The sequence below is a fragment of the Wyeomyia smithii genome, chromosome 3 (genome assembly GCF_029784165.1).
Source record: "Wyeomyia smithii strain HCP4-BCI-WySm-NY-G18 chromosome 3, ASM2978416v1, whole genome shotgun sequence".
NCBI classification, from domain to species: domain Eukaryota; kingdom Metazoa; phylum Arthropoda; class Insecta; order Diptera; family Culicidae; genus Wyeomyia; species Wyeomyia smithii.
The window spans coordinates 132,888,627-132,913,955 of NC_073696.1; the positions used below are offsets into that span (position 1 = coordinate 132,888,627).

Below are 25,329 nucleotides of genomic sequence, written 5' to 3' on the forward strand. Positions count from 1 at the left end.
AGATAGACCAAAAGTAGTAAATATCCATTCAACGATCATTTTGAATGAGATACGTCCATCAGTGGCCGGTATTTCAGATTCCGATGACTGTGTTTTGGCGGAAGCAGATTGTTTTCCTGGTAATTTGGAAAACTCTTTATCGAAATTGTTAGCCTCAGCATTAAGTTTGAATCCTGGAGGTGACGATTTTGCGTTGTTTTGCTTAGGAAGGGTTCCTCTTGGAGTGTCTGTAAGCGTCTTTTTCTGCTCCTTTCTAGGAAGTTTAGGAGAGGACGCGTTGGGCCGTTTTCGCACTGCTCCGCTTGACGGAAGCGGTTGATATGTCTCTTCATCATCATTGGATTCGTCATTTTCCAAGCTGGAGTATGGATTTTCCTGTTGCTGTAAGGCAGTCTTTAGCATCTGTGCAAATGACTGCTTACAGCGTTGCTTGGTCGCTTTTTTCAACGCTTCTGAGCGTGATTTATATGTTGGGCACGCTTCTGTTTTATGTGGTTCACCTCCACATAGACAGCATTTTACGTCCCGTTCGCTACAAGTGTGATTAATCTCGGAGATTTCACCACACTTGGAGCACTTAGATTTCTTATTGCAGTGGGTTTTCGTGTGCCCCAACTGCAAACAGTTCGTACACGTCATGACTTTCGAAAAAAAAAGTCTTACGGGTAGTCGAAGCTTGTGGAGCTCGACAAAATCCGGGAGTACTTTTCCCTCAAAAGTGACTCTAAACGAGTCATTTGGGGAATATTTGCCCGTATTATCCTTGGAATACATTCTCCTGCATTCAAGGATCTTTATTTCAGGAAGGGATGGATTTTTAAAACATCCAACACCTTTCATGACATCTTCTTCAGTGAGGTCAGCCTCGGTAATAACCCCTTCTATTTCAACAACGCGTGCCGGTATATAAACGCGGTACTCGATGTTGAAATTTGGATCCTGGACGACAGCATTTGCTTGTCGAGGATCGGAAAAAGTTGCCTTCAGCTTGTCCGTTTTGACTTTAAAAATCTCAGTCAAGCTGGTGTAATCTTTCTTCAGAGTTTTGCATATCTGCATAACTCTGAGAGGTTTATTTTTGGGTCGGAAAAACACGACCCAACGAAGACCGGGTTGGTTCACCTGGTACTTTTTGACCCGTATTGGCACATCATCAGTGGATGGGACAATTGGGGCAGTTTTACGGGGCCTTTTACGCTTCTTTACTACGTCAAAGAAAGCGTTGTTGTCATTTATGGGAATCTCGGCAAAGTCCATGCCGGACTCTTCAGCCTCTGAGGAGGATGAAAGGTCCGGTGGGGTAGCCAGACCCCCAACCGCCATTCAACGGCTGCGCAATGTATCAAATATAAGAATATGTAATATACTAATGCTAACAAGGTAAAAAAAAAATGAATATATGTATGTATAAAAAGAATGAAAGATGGATCAGTTATGTATATACACAAGTGGGAGAGAGAATAAATAAAAAGTGTCACTTATCTTTGTATGTAGTTGTAATCAGCACTAGCGGTTCGAGTTGCATCGACTGCAAAACGGCGCCGCCGATTTTTTCCTCTGTCAGCGTACGCGCCAAAAACTAGCACGACACCTTCCAGCACAGTTGCGATGTTGCACCGTCTGAGAAACGGCGTTACCGCCTCCTTTACCTCGCCGGAGCTTCGATCGAATCGCCCTGTTCTTCTGGGAGAAGAAGCAAACCAAGAAACAAGCGCCGCACCTTCCAGCACACGCGCCAAAAGCAAGCACTTCACCACTACCACACACTGTTCTTCACCAGCGAGCGCTAGAAAAAACGGTAAATTAATTTAAGCGAACTGCGGAGCGCACAAGAAAATGAACTTTCCTCTTCGGCTGCCGAATAAGCAAAAATGATGTATAAATATTGTTCTGCTAGCTATTGTTCTTAAGAAAAAAGTTAGCAGAACATGTGCCAGAAACAGCATTTTCAAGCAATATACTGTTGCAGAATGGTCATAATTCAATGCTCATTAAATGCACTTGAAAAAACTTGATTTTCATGATGTCCATGTGTCTCAAGGTTCAGTCTTGGGTCCAGTCCTGTACAACATTTTTACTTCCGACCTTGCTGATTTGGCTCCAGGATGCACAAAGTCACTGTTCTGCGATGACACAAGCATTTCTGTAAAAGGGAAAGTCTTCGTGTCATATGCAGTCGATTGCAGAAAAGTTTAGATATTTCTCCTTTCTACTCGCAAAAGTGGAAAATCTCTCCCAATGCTTCTAAAACTCAAAAGATAATTTTTCCCCATAAGACTATGGTTTTTTGCCTCAAACTAAACAATAATCACGTTGTCAAGATGAATGGGGTTATTTTAAGTTGGTCTGACAAGGTTAAGCACTTGGGACTAATTTACGATAAAAAACTTATTTTCAAAGAGCACATTGAGAGTATACAAGCAAAGTGCATCAAATATACGAGATGTTTATATCCTCTCATCAATAGGAATTCCAAAGTTTGTTTTAAGAATATACTTTTGATTCACAAACAAATTTTTAGAACAACAATGCTTTATGCTGTACCGATCTGGTCAAGTTGTTGTTTGACAAGGAAGAAAACGCTTCAAAGGATTCAGAATAAAATTCTGAAAATGACTTTGAAACGTCCTCCTTGGTTTGGTACACTCGAATTACATAGACTTTTTTTTCCTGTTGGGTACATTTTCCACTGCGACCAGAGATTTGATCTTTTGTGGCGGGCCCCTATTTGATGTAAGCCTTATCAGGGTGTCGTACCACTATTAGGTTGAATGGTTTCCACTTGCTGAATATAGGCATCGTCCCAATAAGGTATTATTGAACGAATAAAGTTCACTGCCTTATTGGGAGAAGTCATTCAGATATCTAATGGTTGTATTAAGTGTTTATCAAAGAATTGCTTCCTCTTTTGAGAGAGTGCTTCACAGTTGTGACCAAACTCTTTGACGGTCACAATAAAATCCATTGGTCGCTGAGCCAGCTTGATCTTTACTTGTATTTATATTTTTAATAGTTTAAGTGTAAAAATTGTTGTCAGTAAATGTTTAAGCTAAAATTATTTGTCAACGCTCCATACTTTTATGTTTGAGTGATGTTTAATTTTTGCTTAATAGCCACGGGTGGTGTCATTAGAGTTGAGGTTTGTAAATATTCGATTCATTTGGTCAAACGTCATTTTTTCTCTTCAATATTATATATATTTAAATTTGCGTTTCTCGTTATTAAAAAAAAAATATGATGTAAAAAATTTATTAAATAAATTTTCATGTAACTAAATTTAAAATAAAATATGTATTGGTAAAACGAAACAAGCGTTAGTATACAAAACAAAATGCATGTGTTCTAAAATTAGAATAAAATTCTATATTCAACCCTGACACCAACCCAAACAAGAACGATAAAAAAAATTGTAAACCCTTAAACTCTGATACGGCGAGAAGGACAGGGCGGTGCGATGCGAGGCAGGGAGGGTCTGCGATGGAAAGCGGACTGTTAATGGATAAAAGGGGGCGGACAACAGACTCTCGGTCTCTTGATAATATTTCACCCGGAGGTGTAAGTTGTGTGTGGCCAACCAAGGCAAGTTATTCGACAAAATTAGTGTCGTGTGTGCTGGAAAACGCCATTTCGTTCGTTGGCGGTACTTTTACGCCATTTTGGGACATCAAGCCTGTGCAACCAACCGGTGGGAAGAAATTCATCGTGCCCGCAACTCCTCCGGTGAATTGGCTGCTCGTCATTAGGCCAATATTCGCCAGTAAATCCAGCAATCATCGGCCGTTCGTCATCAGGCCAAGACTGGCTGAAAATCCGAGATTTCCTGTACCTGAAGCGGGACGCCGCTGCGTCCGTTACATCACGGAGACAACTTCAACAACGAGCATCGATCATCGTTCCGGAGCCCCCTCGCATCCCTTCGACCAACCAGCCCAGCAGCCAACAGCACGCGGTGTGCTGAAGCAGCGATTTTGCATCAATATGCGCAAGTAAAATTTACCCCACTTACTAACAATAGTGTTTAATACAAACAGTTTAAAATAAACATGTCTGGTCTAGTAACGAAATTTAACTGTTTTTTCTAAGTTCTTTGCTTGTTTCTGCTTGAAATATTCGTTAAATTTTCACTCAGTGACCATAGGTGGGTTGAAAGTCCGCCCAGTGAATTATCCACCAGGAGACCAAAAGTGACGACCCAGAGCGGGCAAGTATTCGAGTCGCGAAAACGTACGAGAAATTGTAGTAGAAGTTACTCAAAATCTAACAATTGGCGCCCAACGCAAAATTTGATAAAAAGTGATTTACTTTCTAGACCAGAAGTAAATCCCTTTTTAGATGGTCTCCTGGGGAAAATTCATTTCACAATTGTTCATTCATTGTCATTAGATCGATTCAATACTTTAAAGATTTTACGGAAAAAAGATCATTATGTGTGAAAAAACGAATCGTTGCGAGTGATGAGAAATCATACTAGGGAAGTTCCGTCAGTTCCGTGCCTGTTCGAGTAGAAATGTCATACACCGTTTGATCGTTTTTATCGCTTGCATTTGGCAGTAGCAATCAATCAGCCTTGTTTATATTGCTTCATTTTCGGTTGTGTGATAAGTGCATTTGGGTTTTATTATTTAAATTGTGGGTGAAAAATTTATAATTCCGTTTATAATTTAGTAGTGAATGAAAAAAAAATTGAGATGGCTGTAGCGCGTCTCACATTTGATCAAGCTAGTGAGCTGTTGTTCGGATGGTACTATGGAATAAGAGTGGAATATTTGACTGATGAGGAATTAGATCACGAATTGGTTTCTCGTGCAGTTAATCTCTCAACAGGTCTCGACAGATCGCACAAACGCAAATGGTTGAGAAATCAGCTAAAAGCGGAAGAAGAAGGGAATGGTGATATATCTTTGCGAACTTTCGGGGGAGATCCAAATCATGAGCTGCAACAATGCATGCTTAAGTTTTCCGAGTTGAAAAATGAGTTCGAGTTGGACGTGAGTGAAGATGCACGGAAAGTCGAATGACTCAAGAATGTTGTGCCTCAGTATTCGCATGATAACGGCTTCGACTGACTCACGGGGATCACCAAATTTGCACGGTCAGGTGCAAAACGCTCTTGTCGAGTTTTCTGAGGGTATTGAGGCTTTGTTTAGGTCTGTTTCACCGACTGATGAGGAAACCCCTGCTCCCCCTGATATTAACTCAACTGTACCACGACCTGTTCCACCAATAGAACCCCCTGGGGACGAAAATAGTTCTGACGGTGTTGCAAACGGCAGATTAGTTACTCGAGTAACTACATTGAGTCAGGAAGACTTGGACTGGATGCACTCTTTACAAGCTAGAATTTTCGAATTAGAGACTGAGCTGTTAAAAGTGAAATCCAAGCATGATGCTGGCACGCAAACCGTTAGAGACGATATTCCAACTGGTCAAGCTTTCCAGGATTGTTCCAACTATAATAACCTTCCGTTTTATTCCAGTGCTATCCCGGATCATCACTCCATTCCGAATAATACCCATTTTCAAAATCAGAGCCCCAACCATCATTTTCAAACTCCTAATCCTAACCTTAGTCCTTTTAAGAATCCTAATCCTTTCACTACATCCCATTTTCCGAACAACAACCAACAGTCAACTCAGCGCAACATTTCAAATTTTGCCCAACCATCATATCCAATTTCAAACCTACCTATTCCTCACCAACCTGCTTTACCTATCCCAAATCGGCACACTCTACCTGTGTCCAAGTGGAATATAACGAAATATGGGGGCGATGATCAGGGATGGAAATTGAATGAATTCCTGGAACTTGTTCAGGCTTTAGCTCAAGCTGAACGTGTTTCGGAAAACAAACTTTTTGAATCTGCGATTCATTTGTTCACTGGATCAGCCCTTAAGTGGTACATGACCCAGTGGGCAACTGGCAGATTGCTTAATTGGCAACACCTGGTTTTCGAGTTGAAACGTACCTTTATGCATCCAGAGCTTGATGCTTGGATAAAGAAACAAATTTACCAACGACATCAACAAAGGAATGAATCGTTCCATGATTTCTATTTTGAAATAGAAAAATTATTCCGTACAATGAACGTACAAATTCCTGAGTATGAAAAATTACAAATTCTGTTGCAGAATATACGACAGGATTACAAACGGGCCCTGACGTTTATTCCGATACTAGATTTAGTCACGCTGGTGTCTGCGGGACAGAAACTAGACTCGATAAACTCATCAGCTTACAACAGAGTTTTCGGCAACGAAAAACTGTCCATACAGTCGATGAAACCAGTACGAAGTCGAAAAAGAAAGCTAAAACCCAACCATCCTCTCAGAAAACTGCTGCCCCAGTCAGCACTGTTTCGCATCCCAACAAAAGCCTCATTACCACCTCTGCTAACACACAAGATAACTCTCGCCATAACCAATCTTATTCTAGACATGTTCAGCCGACCGCCATCTCACAACAGAACCAGAAAGTACCGACTAATTCGGCCCAACCTGAGCCAGTAGCAGGACCTTCTGGATACCAGAACCGTCCGCAGTTAAGCTTGGAAGACGTGGTCAACTCACACGTGCCACCATCCATTCATACGTGCTACAATTGTGGCCGAGCCGGACATCATATGGCTATGTGTCGGCAGCCACGGGGTATTTTCTGTAGCTTTTGCGGTCTTCGCGGTTTTCCAACCAAGTATTGTCCATATTGTTTAAAAAACGGTTCTCGTGCGACCCAAAATCGCGGTTCGCAGAACACCGATGCGTAGGAGATGTTTTTTCCGAAGCGAAAAGTCCACCCGCGTACTGGACAGCCGCGCACGATGATTTGTACGAACGTGCCAAAGAAGTTTTACACATTACATACCCAGTAGCGAATGATAACCGACCGTATGTCGATGTCCATATCTACGGATATTCGCTGCATGCGCTTCTTGATAGTGGTAGCAATTACACACTTATCAACGAAACCGTTTTTTTTGAAGCTTAAGAATAAAAAATGCAACGTCTTCGTAGAGACGTGATTTTGCGGTCCGCCAGCGGAGATGAGCTTAATGTTTTAGGCGAAGCTCAACTTCCATTCGTTTTTCAAGGATCAGTAAAAATAGTTCCTACTTTAGTTGTTAAAAACCTTTCCATAAATTGTATTTGTGGAATGAATTTTTGGAGGAAATTCAGAATTCAGCCTACAATACGGGATGCTAGGGAAGAGTTTGTTGCCACATTAGCCGATAGTGCCCAGCCTACTTCTGATACAAGTTTGACCGAAGAAGAGAGCGCGGCCATCGACGATGTAAAAAATTATTTTTGCCTGCCCGTGGGGGAGAATTAACGTTGGCTAACGGTGCTGAACATAGGATAGTTATAAGCGAAGAGTGGAAAAGTAAACCCCCAGTAAGACAGTTTCCCTATGTAATGTCCCCTAAGACGCAGGAACTTGTTGCGATTGAGCTCAACCGACTGCTAGGCTTGGGAATACTGGAAGGAAGCTCGTCAGACTGGTCGTTGAGTTGTGTGCCAGTAATCAAACCAAACAAGGTTCGGTTGTGTCTGGATGCGCCCAAGATTAACGAGAGGACGGTGCGAAACGCGTATCCGTTGCCTCATCCAGGTCGTATCTTGGGACAGCTTCCAAAGGCGCGATACTTATCCACCATCGACCTTTCGGAAGCTTTTCTTCAAGTGCCCCTGGAAAAAAATTCGCGAAAGTTCACAGCTTTTAGTGTGCAAGGAAAAGGGTTATTCCAGTACACACGGATGCCTTTTGGTTTGATTAACAGTCCCGCCACCCTGGCAAGACTCATGGATAAAGTGCTTGACCACGGTATACTAGAGCCGTACGTTTTTGTCTACCTAGACGATATCGTCGTGGTGACAGAAACGTTCGAGCAACATCTGCAACTTCTTAAAGAAATCGCGCGTCGCTTAAAAGAGGCCAATCTAAGCATAAACCTCGAAAAGTCTAAATTCGGTGTATCAGAAATTCAATTCCTCGGATATCTTCTGAGTACTAACGGTCTGCGTGTCAATCCCGACAAGATTCGCCCAATCGTTGAATACGAACGGCCAAATACAATAACGAAGCTCAGAAGATTCCTTGGAATGGCGAATTATTATCGCCGATTCATTCCGGACTTTAGTGGGGTGACTGCTGCATTAACTGACCTGTTGCAAAGCAAAACGAAAACCATTCAGTGGAATGATAATGCGGAAGTAGCCTTTTGTGCAATTAAAGAGCGATTAATATCGTCGCCCGTTCTAGGTAGTCCCGATTTTAGAAGGGAATTCACTATTCAGACGGACGCCAGTGATGTAGCTGTTGCGGGGGTACTCACGCAGGAGCATGAAGGTGCTGAGTGTGTTATATCGTACTTTTCCCATAAATTGACCACCCCGCAGAAAAACTATCACGCTGCTGAAAAAGAGGCATTGGCTGCAGTCCTTCCAATTGACGCTTTCAGAGGGTACGTTGAGGGTTACCACTTCACCCTGATAACGGACTCTTCAGCTTTGACGCACATTTTAAGCACAAAGTGGAAAGTGGGTTCGAGGTGCAGTCGATGGGCGTTGAATCTGCAACAGTTTGACATGACCGTACGACACCGCAAGGGAAAAGAGAACGTAGTACCCGATGCCCTCTCGAGAAGCATTGCGGCTGTTGCAGACTCAACGTGGTACTCGGAAATGCTCCACAAAGTTACTGAGCAACCGGATAATTTTGTGGATTTTAAAGTGGAAAACGGCAGACTATTTAAATTTGTAAATGATCCCAACGGCATACCCGATTCACGCTTCGAGTGGAAGCAAATACCGCTTCACTCAGAAAAAATAGAAATTCTGAAACAGTGCCACGATGAAATATTCCATCCCGGTTACGACAAAACACTTGCGAGAATCAGAATGCGGTATTATTGGCCTAGAATGGCAACGGAAATTAAAACCTACGTCAAAAAGCGTGTCTTCCCCGTAGCCGTCGTGGTAATCAGTACATGTTAGTGGTGTGTGATTACTTCTCAAAGTGGGTGATGATCCACCCCACCAGAAATGTAAACAGTTCGCCAATGTGCACTATTCTGAGAGACCAATGGTTCCTCCGGAATTCAGTTCCAGAGATCATTATCACAGACAACGGTAGCAGCTTCACTTCGAAGGGCTTTAAAGAGCTACTAGACCGCTTCAAAATAACACACTGGCTAAATTCGCGGTATCACTCTCAGGCTAATCCTGTAGAAAGAGTGAACCGAACAATTAATGCCGCTATCCGCACGTACGTTAAAGAAGAGCAGCGACTGTGGGATACGCGAACTGCCGAAATCGAGATGGCTCTAAACACCAATGTCCATTCTTCGACAGGCTTTACACCATTTTTCGTAACCCACGGCCAGGAGTTATACGAGGTCGGAACGGATCATAAAATCGAGCGCGATAACAAAAACGTCACTCCCGAACAGCTGCAAGACCGACGTAAACAAATGTTTGCCCGCATTTTCGAAGTCGTCCGTAAGAACTTGGAGAAAGCACACGAATCTTCACAACACAGGTACAACTTGCGTAGTCGTCGCTTTGCAAAACCGTTCGTGGAGGGGCAGCTAGTTTATCGCAGAAACATGAAGCTCTCTAGCGCAGCGAACCACTACAATGCCAAATATGGGCCACAGTTCGTGCCTTGCCGAGTCAAAGCTAAAATCGGTTCTTCCTCCTACGAACTGCAAGATTTAGCCGGAAAAAGTATCGGTATTTGGCCTGCCGCTCATCTGAAGCCCGATTAAATCACGCGTTACCACAACTGTACAAAAAAAAAACACAACCAAGCAAACATCACTGTATTTAATTTCTGCTTTCAATGTTTATAACCACCATATCAATTGCTGCCTTCTCGTGCCATCGTTGCTCCATCCAATTCGAACTCCTGTGGAATCGATCCTAGATCCTACAAAAGAGAAAAAAAAAAATAGTTAAACAATTATACTTACCAAGTGTTTCTGCTTCTGCTAGTTGGTGTGATCCTGCACGTTATTATGTTGAGATGATTTTGACAGTTCCAAACCGCATAAGCATAAGTCGTCATCGACAGGGTTGTGTTGTGTCAGGCTACATCGGTAGTCTTCGCGCACGTACGCAGCCATGTCGACATAACACTCTTATTCGTGAATTATATAATTCTGCGTACTTCTTACTCGTTTTTCTCTAGCAAGTCGAGAGAGTCTTTGGAAGCGCGTATAGAGTAAAATAATTCACAATGTGCATCAAAATTAGATGCAAAATTAAAAGTTTTAGGGGCCTCTAGCATAAATGATCAATATGTATTAATTTTAAGAGTTGCGATTGCGAAGTAGGAATGAGTGTTTGACTGAATGAGATGAATGTTTGAGTGACCCGAGTGAGATGATAGCAAGAATTGTTTATCCGTCCAAAATATGATTGTGACGAAAAGGATAAAGTAAAAAGTAAGGTTGATAGGTTTAATCGGTTCGGTTCTTGGTTCTGTAAGACATTTCTACTCAACATGTACGGCGATGACGAACAAAAAGGTTTTTATCTGACGCAACACCTGCCACTTCGATAAGAAGCATGTAAGATCTCTAGTGTGGAAAATCAGGAGATTATAGTCGATTCTAATTTTGACAGATTTCGGATGGAGTGTAGGGCAGGATGGCCAGGCTCACTCCTTCAATGCCTCATACAATTCGTTGAAAAGAGTTCCTCTGAATACCATGACAAATCATTCAACGAAGAGTACTGGTACTGGAGTAGAAGTAGTCGCATCCGACTGTTCCTGATGGTGGGCAGGCTCACTGTTTCAGTGTCATACAATCCTTGAGAAAGAGTTCCTCTGGTTTCCATGACAAATCATCTCACGGATTTAACTGATACTGAAAGAGAAGTAGTCGCATCTGACGGTAGGTGGACAGGCTCACTGCCTTAGTGTCACACAATTCATGAGAAAGAGCTCCTCTGGTTTCTATGAAAAATCATCTCATCATCTCTTCTTGTAAAAATCACGAAACATCAATATCTCAGAAACCACACATCTGATTTGATTAAAATTAGTTTCAAATGAACGGGCTACCTTAAAAACCCTTAACTTTTGAATTTTATGAAGATTGAACTTGTGGTTCAGAAGTTATGGAAAGAAACGTGTTCTGGAGACTATTTAAGCTCACTCATGTTTCTCAGAGATGGCTGGCCCGATTTCTATAAAATTAGTGTCATATGAAAGGTCTTATTGCCCCATAAGACCCTATTGATTTTTTTTACAAACGGATTATTACTTTGCCTGTTATGTTTAAAAATGTGAAATCCAGCTATGAAAAGAAACATATTCCAAGACAACTTACTTGGACTCACTCATATTTCTCAGAGACGGTTGACCCGATTTCCACAGAATAAGTATCAAATAAAAGGTCTACCTACCTCATAACACCCTATTGAATTTTGCAGTAATCGGACTGTAACTTCGTCTGTAATGTATCGAAATGTGAAAATCACGAAACTTCATTATCTTAGAAACTACACAACCGATTTGAACAATATTGATATCAGATGAACGGGCTAGTTAAGGGTTAACTGATGAATTATGATTGAACACGTGGTTTTAAAGTTTGGCTGCCCCATACGTTACCTTTTCATTTGATTGTAATCAAACTTAAGCAAGCGTTATGTTTTAATTTGTAAAACAACGAAAGTCTATTATCTCAAGTATTACACGACTTATTTGAACATAACTAGTGTCATACAAATGAGTCATCTCTCAAACTTACAAATAACAAACTTCATAACAATTTGATATGCTGTTTAAAAGTTTTAGAAAGAAAAGAAATTCAAAGACTATTCAACACTTTACCTGCTTCGATCATTATATATGGCCTCAACATGATTTAAATGTGGTATCGTACTATCTGAACGTTCCCGGCATCGATCGTGATTAAATTGTTCGAAATTAAGAGTCATTGCTTTTATTTCGCTATTTCTTAAGTACTAACATTACGTCAAATTTCATATTTTATACTTTAATTACAACACCAATATTTTAGAACCCAAAGAGTGGATAAACATTTATTGGATTTAAGCATTCATGTAAATCTATTTTTACAAATAATAAGTTTGAATGAGAAAGGCTGAGTCTGACCGCTAGGTGGATTAATTTAGGTTTTTTCCTTGCTCTATACCCTGGGAAAGATTTTCAACCAGGGCATCTGCTATCGATTTTCTGATGCGCACGCGCGAAATAAGCGCTGAAAAAAAATTTTACTAAACAGCAGTGTAAACTAAGGCAATGTTTTGAAATCGCTGCATAAAACAGTGGACGGTCACTTGGAAAGTTGCAATACTAAACATTGTTTTTTATTATAAAAGCGAAAGTAAATAAGTGTAAAGAAAACAACACGGTCGAACTTATAGCATTTCGTTGAATTTGTTCATTTCGGAGCTTCTGTATTCCGAATTATCTACAACGCAGGCTAGAAAGGTACATTCTATACGATAATGTCAATAACTTGTATTAAAATGCTTACATGCAAAACATTCCATAACCTATCAAAGCAAACTAGTTAATGATCGTAGAACAATGTGTACATTTTTCAACACTTAAGAACAGCCAATGTTAGCAAATATGTTGACTAATTTTCCATCATGAACTTCGGAAAAGGGACAGTATACAATCTTGTGCATACAAATATTGCCACATCTTGTGGTAGGTGGTCAAAAGACGTGTTATCGTCTGGCCGGCCGGTATCCAAATGATAGTGTGTTGTTCTCTATTGTTTAAATGAGTTTATCTTTGACCTAATTTTATTTTGAATTTATTGTTTTTTTGCAGCTTGTATTACCTACCACACAGAAGAATGTTATCCTTCTTGTATGCAAGTTTAGGTTGATGTATCGCGTTTTCCGTTTTCCCTCAAATAATGTATACAATAAAAAAATAACTACCTTATTACTACCTACTTTTGCACTTATAACAAATAATTTACTTTGATCATTGATCATTTTTTTAGTCTATCACTGCTTCTAAGATCACATTCACTTCCACTGTGAGATATTCTAGCATTTGATGTCATTTTACATGAAAACTGCTTTATAAACATTTACAAAATTTTCAATTTAAAAAAGAAGTTTGCAACCCACTTCTAGTTCACAGAACAATAGAGGAGCTGCGATCCTATTAACACCAACAGTCTCACCGGAGCCAAGATTCGAACATATGGCCACCGACTTGTTAGACCAGCCTTATGTATAGCAAATCATTTTGAAATTCATTGATAAAATAATATAGGGCAGAGGCCAATTTCAACTTAAGTTCACATTTTTCGTTATACAGCTCTACATGTATTAATTTTTTTTTTTTTTTAATAAAAAGATTAGTTTTAATGTTGAACTTATTTTTTGAATATGGAATAAGTACTCCAAATTTAACACGAAAAAGTTTTTTTATTTGATAAATACTTGGTATTTCCATAAGTATCCTATAAGCATTGCCTAAACTTATTATCAAATGTCGTATAAGAGGAGTATCAATTATTAATGATAAAGTTAAGTAAAGCGGGCTAAGTATGTAGTTTAACGAGGATGTGTGAAGTTTCACCTATAAATCCTCATTTCTCATCCAGACGGGAGAAATTTTTTTTCTAAGTCTAAGTCAAACCGCAGACAGACGTCCAAGCTGAGTTCCAAACTTGTGTAAAGTTTTTTGTAGTAGCAATCCGTAACCAGATAGCGCTATCAATACCGCCAGCCTCGTACACCAGCGAAAAAAAATGTATTGTAGCGATAAGGTCACCAGGCGGCGCTTGTGTACAAGTGATTTATAACGCAATTTACTTTGAAAATTTACACGGAAATTTTGATCAATGTTGTTCTTGCTTGGACGTCTGTCTGTGGTCAAACCTTCTGTTTTCGTTCATTTTCCGCATCCTCGTAGCACTGCATACGTTGCCGGCTTTACTAAGCCTAAAATGTCATAAGACACAAAATGAAATTAGTTCGTAAAATAATAAAGTAGTTTTTGAAGATGAAATTCAAACACTATCATGTATACAATAGAATACTTGCAATAATAAAACCATTATGGTGATGCTTTCTTCTAATTTCATTCATCTACATATTTACAACCAACAAAATTGTTTACACATCATCTCATAACGGCAAAGCCTGAACGTTGAATGCTCTGGTGCATACTATCTCGCGTGCCGTTTCGCTAGCGAAAGCAGTTGCAGGCATTTCATCGGTCGATAAATACTGCAGGCTAGTACCGCACTTGCTATTTTACCGTAAGCAATTCAAAAAAAAAACCATTCATTCAAAATCATCAGAATTCACTTCCAGTCTGAAAGAGTCAGCGTGTGAGTGTATGTACTTCATTTTAATTTCGATTTTTTCTCACTCCAATTATTACTCATGCCACAGCATTACCATCCGCAGCAGCAACAATCGTACTGTACCAGCGTGCAACCACATAAAACAATGAATGGAAAGGTACGAGATGGGAGGCAATGATTTCAAAGTCAGTTGCTAATCTTGCACCGTACTGCACGCACATTTACTTTTTTGAAGTGAGCTTTGTAGAAAAAAAAACGAGATATCACGGCCGGCAGACCGCTATCTGTTTAGAAGTGAGTTGTTGTTTGTTCTATTACAAAACATAACAAAATATTCGCTGAAACGTGACAATAGTGACAAAAACACTGTGTTTATGTTTGCCAAACCCGTCAAGCCCCGCTAATATACCTGCTCAATTATGCAATGTATAGTGAATGTGATTGTAAAATTTTTATATCACGGTTTCCTCATCTAGCCATCCATATTTCGAGTAAAAACTTGAACCGAGTTACCTACTCGATAACTCTTAAAACCGTCGTAGAAAAGAAATGCGATTATTGGATGTAAAAAGTGGATCCTATGAAACGTAGACAGTAACACAACTGAAACAGTATATTCACCAATCAAGAGAGTAATCGAGGTAAACTAATGTATATTTAGATATGCACTTTGCGTACCTTCTAGTCCGATTCGAATAGTGAAAGGCATGTATATACGTATCATACCATTAACCGTGATGTGCATCTGAATTGTATGCGTACTATTCGAAGGGTACCAAGAAGTAACGCCAAAAATCAGCATGACTATGGTTATAAGTAGGAATGAAATTCGGCATTTCGTTTTCTTTTATTAGTAATATGATGAATTTGTTCAGCGGCCTCGAATGTGGTGTCTCAACAACTTTAATTTAATGAAATATTATGCTATCTTTAGATTTTTTGCCTGTCCCCTAGAAACATATAGAATCAATGTGAAATCCGAAATTCTAATTGGGTTTCAACGGACCGCTACCACTCGAGCAATTTCTCAATGTATGTATGTATGTATAGTTTCCCAATTTCACTCACTTCTCGCAGAAATAGCTCGACCAATTTTTACAACTGTTGTGTGAAATGTAAAGTTTATTTGTCCCATAATGCGCTATTGAATTGATCTCATATAAAAGCGTCTTACAAACACTTAACTATCGAATGTTATTTTGACCATAAGGTTTAAAAATTGAAAAAAGAAACATTATACTGATCGTATACAATCACATTTTTCATAATATGTTATAAGTATACGCACAACTAACAAGTAATAAACTGTGGCTCACAATTTAGTTGTTTTTGTAATGGACTCAAATGAGTAGATAATTTCATAAATGTTCATATAATATTATACAGGGTGGCAACGTGAAAGTGATACACTTCATTTATGTCATAAAACTCAAAACAGTTTTTACTTCTTTTCGGAATCGATTTCAATAACATCTATAAGTAGTAAAATTAATTGAGTTCAAATCTTTCACCTTTGTGCTTGATAATGGTCCGTAAACGCTTTTCGAAGTCATTGCAAACCGCACGCTCAACTGCGTTCAATATTTTGTCCCAAATCTGAGTCAAACGTTTTATAAATGTGTCCAAACTTAAATGCTTAACGTCGTCCAACTTTTCTAGCATGTATCCCCAGATACTGAAATCTAGCGGATTCAAATCCGGTGACGATGCAGGCCATTCAGATTAACTGATGAAACCGGGAAAATTAGGTTGTTTAGCAATTCACGGATTTCTGATTTTTATATACCGGCTGAAAAGTGTAATTTTCTGAGCAAAACGTGTTTTTTTTTTGAAATTTTATATCGTCCTTCGATTTTTGAATGAAGAGTATAAATCGCTTTAAATCGCTTGAATGAAAGTTGGTACATGGGCGAACTGTCATTGTAGCAATTTTGAGCAGGTTCCGAGCAGTTTTAATTCGTGATTTAAAAACCGAAGGACAACGATAATTTTTTTTTTTTTTTTGAAAATCACGTTTAGCTTAGAAAATGTAGCTCTTTCAGATGATATATAAAACTGATAAAGCTAAACAACCCAATTCAGCTTACACCATTTCTGAACGATCAATGCCTTATACGCTGGTGCTGAATCCTGTTCAAAGCAAATACTGTCTTTCCCAAAAAGCATTTTAGCGCAAGGATGCAAATGGTTTTTGATAACGTGTTGCAAGAAGTACTCCTTGTTTATTTCACGCCCCTATCAAAAAACAGCAATCAAAATTTCCCCTTGGTCGATATACTTCCCCAAACTATCACAGCTGACGCATTTTGATATCGCTCAACTCCTCTTTCATCGGCTGGTATATCACGAAGACATGCTCCATGAACACGGTCATTTTGCTTGTTCAAAGTTGTCTCTAGAGCAGTGCTGCAAACCGTCACTGTCATGAAAGGATTTCCAGTTGAAATTGAAATCTTTGAATTTCAACCTTCAACGAACGAGCTTGAATGAAAGAGACTTTCAGCTCCAACCAGTTGACACTTGACAGTGATAACAGCATTTCTGTGATTTCGCACACGCTGTGTTGATTTAGCGGTGTTTATGCGGTTGAGAATGTAGATGCTTATATAGTTCATCGACTTCATGCAATGAATTGGCCCAAATCAAATAATTTCGATATTAAATCAGACATCTCATTTCTTTCAATGGCCTGACTTTCATTGAAAATTGACGCCGCTGACGCTGAAAGTCGTTTCAACTTGAGACAGTGAAAATGCGGTTTTTGTCACTTTCCTTTGTAGTGTCGAAAATTTGCAGCACTGATCCAGAGTAAACAACTTTTTGTCCGAAAAAATAATGTTGTGACCTGCAGCGTCTTCAACAGCAACCGAAATCTAGCAACCCTGCCGGCAATATTTTTACGAGTCAATCCGTGTAGTTTCTACTTAATAAAAGCTGAATTTTCAAGGTCCTTTTTGATAACATTTTGCATGTAAGTGTGGCTCATGTTGATTTCACACGCTATTTTTCTTGCCGAACGCGCTGGATTTCGCCGGAACGTTCCTTCACTGCTTTGATGACCGCTGGAATCCGAGCACTCCGCTTTTTTACCAGGTTTCTTCTTGGGAATAACTGAGCCTGTATCCTTGAAACGCTTGATGGTCCTGTAGACGAATAATCTGTTTTAATTCAGATATGACAGCTTCCTTCTGATCTTGATGTTAGTCAATCCTTGCAGGTGCAAGACCCTCATTTGTTCTCTATTTGAATCCAATACAATTCCTTGAGATCGGAACTGAAAACTGACTGTATTTATTCCAAATAAACAGTAAACACGTCACTCTTTCAAAACATGCATAGATGTTTGTTATGCTGTGACAGAAGATACAGCGAGGGGCATTCGAATACGTTTATCACTTCTATGTTGCCCAAGTGACGAATGACTAACGGTTAAAGTCACTATAGTTAAATAAAAAATAATAAATAAGTCTATGTTGCCACCCTGTAAATGTTCAGCTGGTGGCTGGACCCAGTGCTTGAGAAGGGATCGAAATTTGATTGTGACTGCGATGAATGCACATGCTTTTTTCGTTTGAATTGAACGGCAGAAACGATCGGGCGAACGAAAAAAAGTTTTTCTCTTTCTCTCGTGTGACGATTTTTTTTCTAACGATAGCGACCGCAGTTTCGGAGAAGTCGATTTTAAAACTCTCTCGCTCGATCATTTGAATTTATGTTGAACGGAGCAAACTAGAGTATGATCGGCAGCATGTGGCGTGTTTTATTTTCGTTTCTCTCGTTCTCGACTGGTTCTTGACTGGCTGTCTGAACGGTCAAAAAACGGTCGATGAATGCTTTTTCGCTGCATCGGATGGGATTGGGGCACTGCTTACAGATGCACGTTATTTTTTGGTGGAGAAGTTCGTTGTTGTTGTTGTTGATGTTTAGCGATAATTGCTCGAGGACAAATGAGGTGGAGATATAGTTTGAATATTTCTTCATGCGAAATGCTGAAGTCCGTCGTTGTTATGCGTTGCAAAGCGCCGACAGGCACAAGTAGTGTTTTTACTTCTGCCTACGCGGCTAGCATTATACCATATGTTGCGTTGAGCGCGGCTGTAATTTATATTTTTCCGAAGCTTATTCAGATTCTTGCTTCGCTTATATCATTGGCCCAACAGATAAGCCGATATATACTCTATTCTTTTTATATCCATCGTTATCAGTAGGCTAATTTTTCAGTCAATTTTTTTTTCTGATTCGTTATGCATAAATAGTGGAAAAAGACAATCCTTATGCCCTGACAAATCACGTTCTACAATTGAGTTGATAGTTTTGTGATGTATTGGTTGATAACCGTCTTACAAACTGTGTTTTTTTAGATGCAAAAAATTAAAGGTAGATTGCAAATCAGCAGAAACATTAGAGGCCACCTAAATTGAATTGTTGAAACTAGCTCAATTTTAGTTGTGAGTTGTTAGTTGTTTCTGGTACCCAGGAGCGGATTAAGGCGAAGGCGAAGCAGGCGGACTTCAAAATTGATGTTTGATGCATGAATAGGATCATCAACAATGTATGGAGAACACTATTAATGTATAACGAAAAAGAATTTCCCGCATACAAATTGACTTGAAAAATTAGCCTCCTGATAACTATCGAATTCAAAAGTATCTATCTGTTAGGCCGATGATATAAAGGTCGGATTCGATTATATAGAGACTCGATTTTATATTGACTCGATTATATGTATATGATTCTATTATATATAATTTCAAACTCGATTATACTGCCGTTCCAAGCATAGTTGTCCCAGCGTGCATAAGAACGGCAGTATATATAGTAGCAAAAAAATTTTTTTTAAATTTCAAATGTGATCTAGAGCGAACATTTCGTAAGAGAACATCCAGAAAATACGTTACGCTTGATAGAAAGGGAAAAAAAATAAAAAATAATTAAAAACAATGAAAAATTTTGGTTTTTTGGTTTTTGGAATTTAAAAATTAAAAGAAATTGAAAAACCCTAAATAAAATTACCTTAATAAAAAAAATTTCAAAAATAAAAAATAAGAAATTAAAAGAATTTAGGAACAAACGAATAATTTGAAAATTTTCAAAAATTTGAGAAATTAAAAACGAACGAGTTGACAAATCAATATATACTGATCTAACTTTTTCTTTCCATTTGACACCAGGAATAACTACAAGAATAACTACAAGATATATGTATAATTTTCATAAGAACTGTGTTTGCTGACTTTTAGGGGGATGAGTCAAAAATAAAATTCTTCCTATTTATTCGAAAATAATAAAACATTCATGTAAAATGAATAAAATACATTTTTTCTCTGATTAGATTATATATAAAATTCGATTATATATAGTGGAAAAAAATCAGAGACTATATATAATCGAGTGTGACCTGTACTTAGCGATGCGAAAATCTAAATTAGCTTCGGACAAAGTACACCACCGCACAGTGGGGAATCGCTGGCCATCGACCCAAAATTGAAAATGTGAATTTCTTTTCAATTATATTCTTCCTATAGTTGTATACTATTGAAGTGACAGGATCCAAATTTTTAGAGCATTACGACAAAATTTGAATTTTCTATGATTTTTCAAAGTGTACTGAGTCAGCGTACTTTAGCGTTTTTCTTGAAAAAAAAAAATGCAATGTTGCGAAATTTGCTTGAGCCCCAAGAGTAACTTGAATCTTGATGACGTCTAAGTAAAAGTTGTCTATAAAATAGTGGAGAATAAATCCTAATCATTGGATAATGTATAATCCTCATCATTGGATAATGTATATATGTATAAATTGACGGAATCAAAAAATTACGTATTTTTTTTTAAACAGCGTTTAAAGTTTGAACGGCAGGGTTTGGCACTATTGGCACTAGTTTTAAAAGATAGGTTGGAAAAAATGCTTAAAAATGCATCCAGTCCGATCTTGCGCAGAGTTGCGCAGAGTACCTTTCTTTCGAAGAGAAACAACGAGTGTTCGGCACATGTCGGATTTCAAAAATGTAAATTTGAATTGTACACTGCAAACCGTCTACATAATAACAAATGGCTCATATTAGTCTGATAATAACAACGTTTTCGAACAAGTTTCAGTATAATTAATCACACTATTTGCATATTTACAAGTTTAACTGATCTATATTTCGATAATTTACGAAGTATCAAAAACTAGTCATTGTTTATGTTTTGGATCACCAGCACTGACTACCAAAATCATGTTTTAAGTTTATATCATACCAGTCACATGTAAAAACAATCGTGTAAACATAAACCATGACATAATACATCACCTGCTAATTTCTACAGAGCAAATAGTGAATAGTTATTTTGACGTTAGAAACTGCATTTTGAAAACCCTTCTTGAAGATATTAAAACTGTATTGAAAATGAACACAAAAATAAAGATGAAGGTGAAAGTGAATGGAAAAAAATGCGAATGCGATAAAAAGAATCAATAGTCACTTTGAAAAAAAAAACAAGTCTTAAGTAATTTTCAACACGAAGCATATTTTTCATTTTTTTTTTCTTTTTCTTGATAACTGATTAATATTTAATGTTTTTTATGGCATATGAAAGTCTTTCAAGCATCATGCATTTTATTTTCCAAAAGATTGTAGCCGACGTAAAATTTTCCTCATATAATATATATAAAAAACATGAAATTTTCCCTGGCGTCAAAAATACGCATTTTCATGCAAAAATAATATCAAATTCGTACTCAGCGTCCCAAAATTATATAAAAACCATGTATTTTCCATGATTTGAAGATAATTTTTCGCTTGGCCAGCATTTGTATGGAGCCGCCCCACTGTGCACCGCCGCGACGCGAGCTGCGCAACATAAAGTGCTAGCCGCGTTGGCAGATGTAACTACACTACTCATGTCCAAACGCGATGCTTTGATTTCCATGGATGCTTTGAGAGATGTATGAAGAATTAATCAAACAGCTTCAACACCTTACTTTTCCATAATCGCTAAACATTAACAACAATAACAACAACAAAAACAAGCGCCTCCAGCCACCAAAACGCTGTAACAGAACATACGCATCAGAAGCATACAGCGACTGCCGGTCAAATGAATTTTTCTCCGGTCGTTCATTGCCACTAAAAATCAATGGATATTGAACAAAAGGAAAATGCGAAAAAAATCGTCATAAAGTAGTGCGAACAGGATTGCGAGGATTCTACACTAGAGAGGAAAAGAGATGATCGTAATGCCCGTTCGTTTTATTTTGCAATCGGAAAACGAAATTGAACGCGACAGCTCGGAGAGACGAACGGTGTACGAAGTCTCGCACAAAACGGATAAGATGAAATTGAATGACTGATATTTTTGTGTTCGGTAGAAAAAAGGATTGATCAGAGCACTGGCTGGACCTCAGATAAACCACTTCTTTTCACATTCAATAGGGCAAGCTTTACAACAGCCCTCCGCAAATTCTTTTTTTTTAATGGGGTAAATCAGGAAGATCAGAAGTAAAGATGTTATATAAGATTGGGCCCAAGATACTCCCCTGAGGCACACCAGCTCTAACAGGCAATCTATTAGATTTACCATTTAGATAGTTAACCTGGAGAGTGCGGTCAGTTGAATAACTTTGTATCATTTTTGTGAGGTAAAGCCTTCAGATTTATTAGTTCGAATCATATTTGTTACTCTAAGTAACTGATGAGTAGTGGAATGCCCATGGCGAAAACCAAACTGCTCATTTGCAAAAATTGAGTTCTCATTTATATGTGTTATCATTCTATTAAGAATTATTCTTTCAAAAAGTTTGCTAATAGAGGAAAGTAAACTAATTGGTCGAAAACTTGATGCCTCAGTTGGATTCTTTTCGGGTTTTGAAATTGGAGTGACTTTTGCATTTTTCCATTTCGTAGGAAAATGTGCTAGTGCAAAGCATCTGTTAAAATTTTTTACCAAGAAATTTAAAGAGTTTTCGGGAAGTCTTTTGATGAGGATATAGAAAATCCCATCATCTCCTGGTGCTTCCATGTTTTTGAATTCTTGAGAATAGTTCGCACCTCATTCAAGTTTGTTTCCAATACCTCTTCAGAAAGAAATTCTTGGGTGGTGATCTGATCATACTTCTGGTTTATTCATTTTCAATAGGACTTACTACGTTCAAATTGGAGTTATGAACACTCTCAAACTGCTGAGCAAGTTTTTGAGATTTTTGTTCATTCGTTAGAAAAATGCAATCACCATCTTTAAGGACTGGAATGGGCTTCGAAGGTTTCTTAAGAACCTTCGAAAGCTTCCAGAAAGGTTCTGAATAAGGTTTTAGTTGTTCAACTTCTCTCATGAAATTCTCATTTCGCAAGAGAGTGAATCTGTTGAATTTCCTTTTGTAATTCTTGAAAAATAATTTTCAAAGCAGGATCAGGAGATAAGAAGTTGAAGTTCACTGTCAATAATTGGTGCATTAAATTTCCCTCGAGCCTTAGGAACTGATAAATTCCGGGCATTGAGTATTAAGCTGCTAAAATTTTCTAATGCTCTGTCAATGTCAGCACTATTTTGTAAAATAATGTCATCATTCAAATTTTCTTCGATCATAGAACGATATCTATCCCAATTAGTCTTGTGATAATTTAACACCCCTGTCAACATTTTCATACGTATAATAATGTTTCGATTCCAATATCCGCACTCATATATATCTTACAAACTCGCATTTGATGCACAAGAACAGCATATGTGTACTATTTTGGAGGCGATATACGTACATAGGAATAATGGTATGCAATTTATTGATATACGTATTTATATACGATAATTTCCGATTGAAAGTGATTTGTTTCACACTATCTAACAATTCTAAGCTTACAATCGTAAATCGGTTAGACTCCACCATTATATACAATTGAAACTGAGTTTCTGCGCATGATAATAAGCGTGGTATACGATTTCGACTTCGTTAAGATATATTTGCGATAATTTTCACACATGGATATACGATTTGTGGATGACTGGGACAGATCTAGTGGGATTCAAAATAGTTTCATGGGAAATAGAAAATGTTATGGGAAGATGATCAGAATCAAAGTCAGCATGAGTTAATAAATCACTGCAAGAATGACTTTGATTTGTTACTACGTAGATGGATTCCTAATAGAAGAATAACATGTAGGACCATTTGGAAACAAAACTGAATAAAATCCAGCCGAGCAACTCTGCAAATTCTGTTTGCTGTTTGCACTCCGGCTCATCGAGCCCTACCATTCTTGCCCGGAAATATCTTTATGACCCTTCCTCTAACCCACCTGTTGCGTACAATTTCATCTAGCACGATTACCAAGTCACCCGTCGCAATTGGTTTTGTGTCAGTTTGCCGCACTCCATTAAAGCTAACACGTCATAGTTAAGAGTGTATGTGTGAATCGTGTATCGACACACTTCGAGTCCAGAATACCTTTCTATTAACGTACTTTGGTAGGGTAGATGTAGTATTTCTGTTGCTACTCGAATCGAATTATCAGCATGATTTTCAGGGTCGAACGTAGGAGAACGACTGCCTGTTTGAAGTGAATTTGGCAAATCTCTTGGGTTGAAGATGTTCTTTGGAACCGACGGTTACAACGGCTAGAGTCCCAGAGTCGATTTTTCAAAAAAAAAAAAAATAGATGACATTAGATCTTACCGTTTCCAGCGGGTGGTCGTGATTTCGAATCTTATAGCGAATTTCTTTATTCCACAAACTGCCGAGGAATAATAAAACGTCATCGCCATTTAAGACGCATGTAAGGAAGAGATGCCAGACAATTGTTTACAAACTTAGCACGTGCGGTGGTGGGTTGAAGCTGACAAATTTTTTTCAGTGCGCTTCGGGCAGCACGGCAGGTCAAAACTGGGTCAAAATCGAGCGAATAAAGAAGGGTTTTGACAGCAGTTAGTGCGCTTCCAGGTCAAAACGAGGTGAGCTGGTGGAATGAAGAAATTTGCTATTAGAAGAATCGGGCCATTTGATTGTCAAAGGACTTCAACATGGGTTTATTCTCAGGCTTCGGGTGTCGAAACAAATTATGTTCGTATCATATTTTCCATTTGCAAAACGTTTGCTTTTCTTGAAGCTTCGGACCCAATATTTCATAATTGCTTTTAATTGTTTTGTTGTTAAAGCAGGCTTCTAATGGAAACGGTTGGAGTGACGAGTAGTAAAATCCTATTTCGTATGCCACGGGTTACGAACAGTTGTGTGTTACACAGCTCAATATTGACTTGCTCGGTTCAATGCATTTTTTTTTATTTATATATGTTAATGTTGTACAGTGACACGCTAACTTTGAACCCGATCAAACGATTATAACAAACGGCTAACACAAATATAGGGTAGGGAACATGTTTTAAGCAGCTTTAAGAGTCTCCTGTGTATTGAGTCGAAAATAATCTAAATAATTACTTAGGTATTGCTATTTATATCGCAATAGTCATACAAATTGAAACTTAAGGTCATTTGTTTTCATAATCATTTTTGGTATTAGTGAACTTCCTTCAAGTTTTATGTGTTTTGGGTCTTCAAAAATAAGACTACAAATTGCTGTTTTTTGACATGGTTGGGAAAGACGGACACTTGGGGTGGGTAAGATGGACACTACGAAGGTAAATGTGGACACTCACAAAAAAGATGTAGTACGTTAAGTATTCTTTTGATTTATGTGTTAAGTGATGGCCATTCATTACTCTACGTTATTAGAGTCCATCTATACATCACGTGAACAGTTTGAGAGGATGGGTTTCGATGAAGGCGAAAATTCTCCGCCTATATGGCCTGTTCTAACTGCTAAGTGATTAATATCTGCTGGTTTCTCTCGCGGGTGTACTTTGTGAACATCTGTAGTACACAACAGATGCTATATGTGAAAATTCTTGGAAAATCCGTGTGTCCATCTTTCCCTACCTTAGTGTGTCCGTCTTGCCCGACCTGGTTGTAAATTTTTCAAACGATCGTAGCTCTTCATCGGAACATCGAAATTCTGCTGGATTTTCACTAGAAAACCGAGGAAAGACTAAT

At 38.4% G+C, this 25,329-nt stretch overlaps 1 protein-coding gene across 4 annotated transcripts in view; it reads left to right on the top strand.

The window, feature by feature from the left end:
• Nucleotides 1–12,200: 12,200 nt before the first annotated feature.
• The window catches only part of LOC129730624 (polypeptide N-acetylgalactosaminyltransferase 2-like), a 50,529-nt gene continuing 37,400 nt past the window's right edge, over nt 12,201–25,329 (top strand). For 2 of the 4 annotated variants that reach the window (XM_055690098.1, XM_055690100.1), the window contains exons 1-2: nt 14,209–14,333; nt 14,398–14,603. The gene's annotated coding sequence lies outside the window, so the exon portion shown is untranslated. The other 2 variants (XM_055690097.1, XM_055690099.1) reach the window with 2 other exon arrangements.